Source organism: Pinus tabuliformis, chromosome 5_1, assembly GCF_031772625.1.
Source record: "Pinus tabuliformis cultivar Carrire ecotype Pingquan chromosome 5_1, CPIR1, whole genome shotgun sequence".
NCBI classification, from domain to species: Eukaryota; Viridiplantae; Streptophyta; class Pinopsida; order Pinales; family Pinaceae; genus Pinus; species Pinus tabuliformis.
This window is the reverse complement of record NC_142305.1, coordinates 881399125-881410093: the sequence shown is the minus strand read 5'-3', so window position 1 is coordinate 881410093 and position 10969 is coordinate 881399125.

Here is a 10969-nt window from a genome sequence, read left to right as displayed (position 1 = left end):
CCATGAATGACATTATGGAAATGCCGCCTCACGACTGATCTAGAAATTGGGTGTATAAGTCACCATCGCCACTCTTGGCACTCCCAAGTGCATTTCCAAAGTGTTATTGCTGCAAAAATTCAATAACCAATTAGTTGTAAAATCCAAAATGCATATAATCAATTTCGTTAATTAATGATAAGTTTTTGATCAACTACTCATTCTCACCATGAAGATCTAAGGCAATGGAGAAGACTGCCCTTCCTGGGTAGATGGTGGAGCACTTGGTGATGGATATAGGCATGGTTCAGGGGTGATGGATAAAGGCATGGTGGGAGAAAAATTGGAAAAATGTAGTGGGTTGGGGCGATGATACATCCCCATTGGTTGTACGATAGTGGGAATAACCCTAGGGCGAGCGATCACCCTAGGGGGGGAAATTGGAATGTTAAGGGTGGATGATTGGAACAATGAGAAGGGCGGATGGTTAAAGGGGAGGGGTGGGAATTGGGAAGGGTTTGGGGAGTCGGTTATAGGCATGGGAGAATTTATGAAGGAAAAAGGTGGTGGGTGTGGCCGACAATACATCCCCATTGGTTGTACAATAGGGGGAAGCACCCTCGGGGAGGGAATTGGGATAGTACTGATTGGAGAAGTGCTCCCAATGTTATAGTTTCTTTCATCGACATGCTCATCAAATAATTGGAGTCGACAAGTTGGCCCGTCAACTGTAACAACAAAAAAGGTTCATATAGTTATGCCTATGCATTGCAAATGATAGTATATCATATTTCACATGAAAAAATGCATAACATCAGATTTACCATTTTTGTGTATAATAGAATGTTGCACTAACTCAGGCATGTGGTCCACAGTTCTTTGTCGTTGAGAAGACAACTCCAGCTGTTCATTCATGCTCTTTTTTTTGCACGAACTCGTCCAACCCTTTCAAATTGTAGTTTATCTTTCCCTGCATTTCACTTGTGACCACAACACCTTTTCTTATTAACTGGGCTCAAGAAACTATGTTTTCTCTTGGTAGTGATCTTGGATGGAGTTATAGTATTGAAAAACATTTTGTTGTATTCTTGACATACTTTGTCTACCAAGTTGTTTAATGCATATGCCTGTTCCAAATTTGTAGGTATTATGGATCTCAATTTCTCATGAGTTGATGAGTAAACACGTTTCATCTCATCATCTTCAAATAATGCACTATCTGGTCGTACATTGGCCGTTTCAACATTATATGAGAAATTATCTAAATCATCATTGCTTGTTTCATTATGATAATTTAGAATGGGAGGAGAATCAAAGCATGGTAGAAGCTCTATTTGTATTTCTGGGCCCAATATAGGTGACTCATTCAAATCAAATAAAATTCTAGGAATTTCTGTAGTAGGATTAGTGACATTAGGGAATACATTTTCACCCAAGCTAATGTTACTTGCCAACATCTCAACTTTCAATACATGTTTACAGATGTTTCCATTTAAGGCCCACTTGCAATTACAAAAGTGTAGATTGGAATTTTTATATATGACATTGTACCAAATATCACGAGTATTATTATTTTGGCTACGAACCCAATAATCGTTGTTACTCTTTTCATCAGGGACACAATCTTCATTTGGGATTTGGTTAGCTCTACACCTGGATGAATTCAACTGTTCCTCAATTTTTCTGGGTCGTACAAAACCAGCTTCTTTTAAACGTTGCATATGATTGTAATATAATACAACCTTTGTCAACAACACATAAATCAACCAATCAACCCGCCTATGGCATGCATTGTTTTTCTCACTTAGGTACCTCTGCTTGATATACCGATGGTAAGACTCAATTGCATTATTTGTATTTTGATTGGAATGTGGAAAATTTCTGTACGCTTTTGCCCACATATCTGTAGAAAGAAATTTATTGGTTATGAATCAATAACTATACATATGACATGCAAAAAAGAGTCATTAAAGCCACTTATAAGAAACTTACATATTTTGTTGTTGGCTAACCAAGTTGTTTTAAAATATTCCAAAAACTTTGTATGGTCACTGAATCCTTCAAATAAATTTTCAACTGCCTTTTTTACAGATTCATCATCTGCACATGTGTGCATGATTTCTCCTAAAGCATGGAAAATTCGGATATGGTTTTCCCTTCCTTGGACTTTGTTTCCAACATTCTTCAACCATGCATGACGAACATGCCACGCACATAATAATATTGTACAGTTGATTGAAGACCTGGAATAACATAATTTTTAGAGAGAATATACATTAAGAATATTTTTATGTCTCTTATAAAAAGAATAAACACATCACCTTAATGCTTCAATTTCAGCAGTAGCATCATCTGTAATGAAGGCTTTAACATGCCAATCTGGTTGCTCTTTCTTCCCAATGGCAAAGAGAGTTGACATCCATTTACAAATATCAACTATAGTATTGCGTGATGATATCACCCAAGCTACTGGAACCCCATTGTGATGTTTGTCGAAGACCATTAAAGTGTAAAGTTGATACTACATTACAAACAAAGTACATAATTATATTTATATAAGATACAAGCATTAAAATGGTGTTGAATAAATGAATTAGATTTAGGGTAATTTTGTACTCACCCCGTACTTATTTGTACTAAATGTTGAATCCATTGAGATTATATTGTTGTGAGAATATTTTAGCATCATTGAACGCATCCACTTTGTCTGTATGCCTATGATAAAAGGGATATTTTCAGCAAGATCTTGTTTCTGGTAGAAGAAAAAGCTCTCAGCGTGTTCCTTATACCAACATTCTACACTGATTGGATCACTTTGATCTTTAACATACTCTAGCCTTATGGTATCATTGTAAATGTTTAATATATCTTGTCTTGTCATGTATGTATCTCGAGATGTCCCTATGTATAACTCACCGAATCCATCCTTCACATCAGAGATGAACTTATCCCATATTGTCAGGCCAGGGTAACTCCAGAATGAATGAGCGCAAGAAAAAGCTGATTGATTTATTCATTAGCTAACTATCAGTTATATACATAAATATGACGGATCAGTTCATCTTCTTGATGACTGTCCAATTCACCCATCCGTTGAGGATTAGGTGTCAACATTCCCCCCCTTAATCTGAAGGGATGTTGGTGAGTCCAAGCATCGTTCTGAATCTTTCAAGCTTTTCTCTTCCAAGCGCTTTGGTGAAGATGTCTGCAATTTGCTCGTTTGTGGAACAATGACGGAGATGGATTGTTTTGGCCTCAACATGATGTCGGATCAGATGATATTTAGTATTGATGTGCTTAGTACGATCATGGAACTTTGGGTTCTTGGCCAACTTTATTGCATAGGTGTTATCAATCATGAGTGGAGTTGATTGTATTTGTTTTACCTGCAAATCTTCAAGAATTTTCCTAAGCCACACAATTTCTTTCGTTGCTTCAGCTGCTGCCACATATTCTGCTTCTGTTGTGGAATCTGCTGGTACTGATTGTTTGCGTGATCTCCAAGAGACAGCTCCTGATCCAAGACTCATAGCATATCCTGAAGTAGATACCCCAGTTTCTTTGTCTCCATCGAAGTCTGAATCAGAGTATCCAATCAAGTTGAAGTCGTCCACCTGTGTATACTTGATTCCAAGGTCTTGAGTTCCCTTCAAGTACCTTAGAACTCTTTTTGCAGCAGACCAATGTCCCTCACAAAGCTTTTGCATAAATCTGGAGAGGATTCCAACAGCAAATGAAATGTCTGGTCTGGTAGTAGTGAGGTAGATGAGACTTCCTACAAGCTGTCTATGTTGCATCCTCAAATTCCTTTCCTTCAATAGATATGAGCTTCAAGTTTTGTTCCATTGGAGTAGAAAGAGGATTACACTCTGTCATGCCAAATCTGTTTAACAAATCTCCAGTGTATTTCTTTTGAGAAAGAAATATGGACTTTGGATGTTGGGTTACTTCAATGCCAAGATAGTAATGAACATAGCCCAAATCAGTCATTTCAAAAAAATTTCCTAATTCTTTCTTTATGGATGCAATATAGCTTTCAATGTTCCCTGTCATTAAAAGATCATCTACATATACCACAAGATATACAACTGTTTTGCCAACTTTCTTGACAAATAAAGTTGCATCATCAAGATCAAAATGATTGAAGTTGAGTTTCAGAAGATGCTCAGTTAGTTTTTCATACCAGGCTCGTGGTGCTTGTTTGAGGCCATACAAGGACTTCACAAGTTTGCATACTTTATGTTCATGTCCTTTCACAACAAATCCTTCAGGCTGGGACATAAAAACATTCTCTTTTAGATCTCCATTCAAGAATGCAGTTTTTACATCCATTTGATGGACTTTCCAACCGTTCTGAGCAGCTAGTGAAAAGAGTGTCCGGATGGTTGCCCATTTTACTGTGGGGGCAAAAGTTTCCTCATAATCGACCCCTTCCTTCTGTGCAAAACCTTTTGCCACAAGCCTAGCTTTGTGCTTGTCAAGTGAGCCATCAGCTTTGTACTTGTTCTTGTAGACCCACTTGTAGCCAATTGGTTTGGTTCCAAATGGAGGATCAACCAGCTTCCAAGTGCCATTCTTTATGAGGGCATCATACTCCTTCTGCATCGCTTCTTTCCATTCATCATGAGAAGCAGCTTCTTTGAAGGAAGTTGGTTCAAAATCTGTAGACAAGTTCAATTCACAATCATAAGTAACATCCATATCAACAGGTGAATTAGAGTTATCTACATCACCTCCATCTTGTCGGTTTGTATTTCTGGTTCCTGTTTTTCCAATTTCATCAGGATGAACACTTTCAAGTGTCTTTGTCAGCCACTTTGGGGGACCTTTATGAGATGGTCCAGGCTGCTCTGTTGATTGAGTTTGGTCTGAATCAAGATTGAGTCTCCCAATTCTATCAATTACATCACTTAAAGCATCATCCGTTGTTGGAGTGTCATGCAGGGGAGATTGTTCTTCAGAAGAAGATTCCACATGTTGATCTAGTATAGGAATCCCCCCTTCAAGATGTGGAATCTGATTATCAAACTCTTGAAATGATTTCGGTTTTGTGAATCTATCCAAGCGATCAAGTTGCCGCTCAACAACACTGTCAGATTTGGATGATTCAAGAAAAATGACATCTCTAGATAAAACAAACTTTTTATTTACTTCATCATAGAGGCGGTATGCTTTAGATGTGTTTGAATAACCCAGGAAGATACACTTACGACTTCTAGCACCAAGTTTGTTTCTATGTACCTTTGGTATTAAAGCATAACAGGTGGAACCAAAAATCCTGAGATGTTTTACCGAAGGAACATGTCCATACCACAATTCATAAGGAGTCTTGTTTCTTATAGTACTAGATGGACATCTATTCTTTATATATGCAGCACATAGAACAGCATCAACCCAAAACATTGTCTTTACATTTTTGAAGAAAAGCATGGATCGTACCATATTCAAGATTGTTCTATTCATTCTTTCTGCTACACCATTCTGTTGGGGATTATAAGGTACAATTGTTTGATGTTTAATCCCATGTTGGCGAAGATAGTGTTCAAATTCATTTGATGTATATTCTTTTCCATTATCAGTGCGAATAGACCCAATATGAGATTGTGCATCATTTTCAATCCACTTATGAAAATTCTTGAATGTTTGAAAAGCATCAGATTTGTTCTTCAATAAGTAAACCCAACACATTCTGGTGTAATCATCAATAAATGTCATGATATTTTTATTTCCATTTGCAGAAGGAACAGGCATTGGACCACATAAATCTGAATGAATAAGTTCAAGCTTCCTATGTGCTCTTGAATGTGAATCATGAAAAGACTGTTTGCTATGCTTTCCTAGAATGCAAGCATCACATTGCTTATGTTTTCTAGGAATTGTAGGCAAACCAGCAACACCATTTTTCTTCAACAAGCGGAGACTATCATAGTTTAAATGTCCAAATCTAGCATGCCATAATAAACTTGATGGAAGTGTACCTTCTTCATGATGAGAAATATATGAAAAATGTTGTGCATGAGCAGAGGTTCCTTGCAGTTTAAGAAGTCTTTCTTCTTCTATACCCCTCATGACAAGTGAGTGGTCAGATGCCTTTCTTACCTCAAGCTTTCCATCAAACATATGAATGGAGTGACCTTGCTGGCGGATGTGGACCAGGGACAACAAGTTTCTCTTGAGCTATGGGAGATATAGAACATGATCCAGAAGAAAGTCTGGAAGACCAGGCAGTTTAAGCCTGATTGTGCCAAGCCCTGATGGCTTGATTTTTGACTGATCTGCAAAGTATACTGCTCCATCAACATTATCAGTGAAATCTTCAAAAAAATCTTTCCTATGAGTCATATGACAGGTTGCTCCTGAATCAAGTAACCAGTCATTTTTCGAAGAAGCAAGTGAAGCATTAAGCAAATCTTCATTTACTCCAATGTTACATTGTGCCTCAATATAGTGAGTGGATTCAGGTGCTTTACCTTTGTCTGTGTCATCAGTTTTACCTTTCTGCTGATTTCTTCTCTGCTCAATCTTTTCCCATGGTAGCTTGTATGTAGAAGCATCATGTGATCCATTTCGTTTGCAACGAATGCAATGTAAGTCTGCCTTTTCTTCTTGAGGGTGTCTACCCCCCCTGCCTCTGAAATATCTTCTTCTTTCTCTTGAATGCATACTGTAACAAAATTATTTCTACTGATAGAAAATCCTTACGTTACAGCCTTCAAATTCCTCTAATATTTTGCTAAAAGCATCAGCATTTCATTGTACATATCTCTGCAATACTACTATGTTTTGAAAAATACGCAATGGATTACTTCAATATATCAATACTACAAATGCGTTGGTATATAAGACTTCTGGAAACACCACAATATTTTGAATGAAAACGCTTTGAATTATTTTAAATTGTGTAATATCAAAACTGCTCAACGCTATACCAAAATTGCTATCATAAATATACACTGAAGAACTGATCAACACTATATCAGAACCGCCATACTGAAGTAAAGATCATCTCTTATGTCATATATCGGCATTCTGGAAACACCACAGTTCAGCAACGCACCACAGTTTTAGCAACGCACCACACTTTCAGCAACGCACATGTAGTATTCCAACACATGGACTGACTGCTCACAGACTTCAAAGCTCAACGCACATAGAATTCAACATATTTTAACCAACATATTGAAACTTCGCAGAGATATTTCTAGGAGATGAACTAGTGTATCGATTACAATACAAAGAGATACAGCGCATTCAAACTTATCGAACCACCCGATCCTCCAACTGCCTTGCCCGATCAGGCCAGGCCAAAATGTTTTGACGAATATAGTTCAGCTCCCATTCAGTCGACTAAAAATCTATAAAACATATCATTATAATTTTTCTAAGACGTAAAAGATGTGAATATTAGGATCTGCAATTGCCGGTTACCAAATTCAAGTGACTTGTCAGAAAAGCCTTCAATTCGACCGGAGCAATGCCTTCAATTCGGTCTCAGTCGTTTCAGCAATTTTCGTCATAGATCTGGTGACCTCAGCCAGCATATCCATGATTTCGTTCGTTATTGTTTCGTAGACGAGCCTGTCTTCCGGGTTGTTATAATGTATTCGCCTCGACGACCATGAAAAACACTAACAATCCAAAGATAGCACTCAGGATGCCGACTATCAGAAACTGGAACTGGTTGTTATCTCTTTCCAGATGGCATTGCAGAGGAATTACAACAATGAAACGACAGGATTGCAGTTATGCCCAAAATAGAGAAATCGTAATAATGTGCAAAATGGCCACTGTCAATCTAACTATAAAGGTCGATTCAGTTTATGACAGCCAGGGATTCTTTAACTAAATGTGTCCATTGGAATAAACAAACTTGAATGAAATCAGGCAAAAGAAAGATGCAAATGAAACTTCCCGGTTGCTTCAAACAGATTAAACTTCCTCGTAGTCTAAATCATCTGATTATCTTGGTTTGTCTGTGGGCATCTCATATGTGCAGCAGCAGCCTCAAAAACATATAAAATGATCATTCTTCCAGGTGATGGCATTGGACCAGAGATTATGTCTGTCGCGAAAATGTGCTGCGTCTCGTGGGCTCCCAACAAGATGTAAACTTTAAGTTCAATGAAATGCTTATGGGTGGAGCTGCAATAGATGCAACAGGAGTTCCTTTACCAGATGAAACTTTGGCTGCAAATTTGCGGCTTGGTAGAAAGCAGAAAAACGAAGAGCTATTTCGAAGTTACAAAGAAAAAAGGCATGCGGCCATGAACAAAGCGTTTACGCAGGACAATCAATGATACTAAGGTAGCGGGATGCTTGGAAACGTTTACCCAACAGATGCCCATGGAATCAATGTCAGAGCCAGGCAGAGGCAGAGCAGGTGTGGCAGATGCAGGTCAGAGCGCTGGCAGTCAATGCGCAGAGAGATAGAGGACAACAACAGAAATGAAGGAGTTACGACTATTTTAAGAACCTGGGACCTGTGCTCTGATACCATGTCAGGCCAGGGTAACTCCAGAATGAATGAGCGCAAGAAAAAACTGATTGATTTATTCATTAGCTAACTATCAGTTATATACATAAATATGACAGATCAGTTCATCTTCTTGATGACTGTCCAGTTCACCCATCCGTTGAGGATTAGGTGTCAACACATATCATGGTAACATTAAAACCTCTTTGGATTAAATGTTGGACAATAGATCGCATATCCCTTGTTAAATGTGGTGCATAACTGAATCTCATAGGCCTACCGATTGCATCTTTTCCATGACAAACAACATTGGATTTATCAATATGCCTACATGCAGTATATATTATTACAGCATCATCTGGTCTAAGTTGAAGTCGCCGCACAATGAAGTGACATTGGCAACCAACTTTAATACTTTCATGTTGATTGTGTTTTTTGTTTTGATCTGAGGATGCACTCATAATTCTGTTGTTGCACTTCGGACCATATGCACACCAATAACTATATATAAAACATTTACAACAAATTAGATATAAAATTTATGCATATTGAAAAGAATTATACATATATTGAAAAAAGATATAAAGACTCACATCATGTACTCCAGATATGTTTGTCCGATATCCTCTGCTTTTTTACTTCGTTGAGAAGCAAGAAGAAATTGAGTGGGTGCCCGTTCACTCGATTCCTCTCCTCTTATAAAATCATCAAGTCGACAATATGGAATAATTGCAACTTGGTCCCCATTAATCTCTGTCCATGTTAAACCTTCTGCTGAAAATTCAATCATATCCTCTGGGTCTTCAACTTCCAACTCATTAATCCTCTCCCACTTCTTCATTCTTCAAATACCTATAAAAATTGCATCGAAAATAATTTGGTTTGAGTAGATATTATGGTCTTGATTAATGCATATCACTAAGAATAACAATCACATTTTTAGGTAACTATTTTATACTTTTCAGGTAAACCACTTTGGTAAAGGTAATATTTGGTTCATTAATCAACTTATAGATTTCATACAAATTTAGACTAACCATGTATGACATATGATGTCTTTGTGGAGGTGGTGTCACCATGTTGGTCTCATGGTACAACTTGTGATGAGTGGTTGAGGTGGAAGGGGTCGAAGGGAAATACAATTATAGATTAGTTGGGTTTTATGTTTTTTAAATCTTAATAAAATGAGATATACTAAAGTAGTGTCTATTGTTATTGATTATGAATTGATATCTATTATGTACTAGTCATCTAATTTATATGGTTGCAGTAGTTTCATTGAACTTTTCTAATCAAACATAGTGTTTTTCAAAAACACAAGCTTTGGAAGTAATTTTTTTTACTTTGATATATATTGATATAAACTTTGCGGCTAGTTGTAAGAATTAGAATCCTACTTTTGTCAGTACATTTGATGAACTCGGTAGGTTATTTATTTATTCAATATGTGTGTGCTTTTATTAAAATGTGTTAGTTGTATTTCTTTCTCCACTTATAAATAAATGTTAGGAACATTGATTTGGCTCCTAAGACATAAAACTTAATAAACCATAACCGGTTCTATATCATTTGGTAACAAATTTCAAAATCTCAATGACAAATACGTGAATTATTTCCATTTTAGTATAACAAAATTTCCATTTAGATATTAACAAGAGTATTTTCGGAACATATTTCAATTTGTACAAAATAAATTATTTTATGGCCCCTGTGGGGAAATTTAGTTTGTTCAAGTTATGATTGCTTTTAGGTGTCTTCCTTCACTTATGGTGTGAAAAAGTAAGCTCAAATAAACTATGAACAAAAGCTCTTGAAACTTGATGCCCTTTGTTCAAAGTCCCACTGCTAATGAAGTAAAAATGCTTTGGTTAGTTAAAAAATATGTGTGAATTATGGACCACTTACTCCTTTACTAATTAAGTTATGTGACTTGTGAAAAATAAAAAAACAAATTAAAAACGATGTCACACTTTGTTTCTCTTAAGAGGCTAGCTATAAACTTTCATTCACAAATATGTAGTGTTCAATTAAATAAACAAAATTATATCTCATCTCACAGCTATTTTCGAAACCAAAATATGAGTAGATATGCATTTTTGAAACCAAAATCATAACAAATTCATATGTAAAATGATGCCAAATTAAATTAAATTAAATTGAAAAATCATGCAACCCAATATAGTTTTGGTAACCAATTTATTTTAACATTGCAAACTAATAAATAGTAACTAATACAAATAAACCAAATTATATAAACAAATATTATTTTGACTCAAAAGTAAATGTAATTAATTTTTTATAGAAAATAATTTATATTCCATAAAATTTAATTATATGTTAAGAAACTCGAACTAATCCATGCTATTGGGCCATTATTCCTTTCAATTAATGATTTTGACTATTTTGAAGAATGTTGAGGTAAAAAAAAAAAAGTCTTACATGATTTGAACAAAACACATGTCAACTTTTAACAACATATTTATTTAATCACGAATCAACCTTCCTTTAAAATCAATT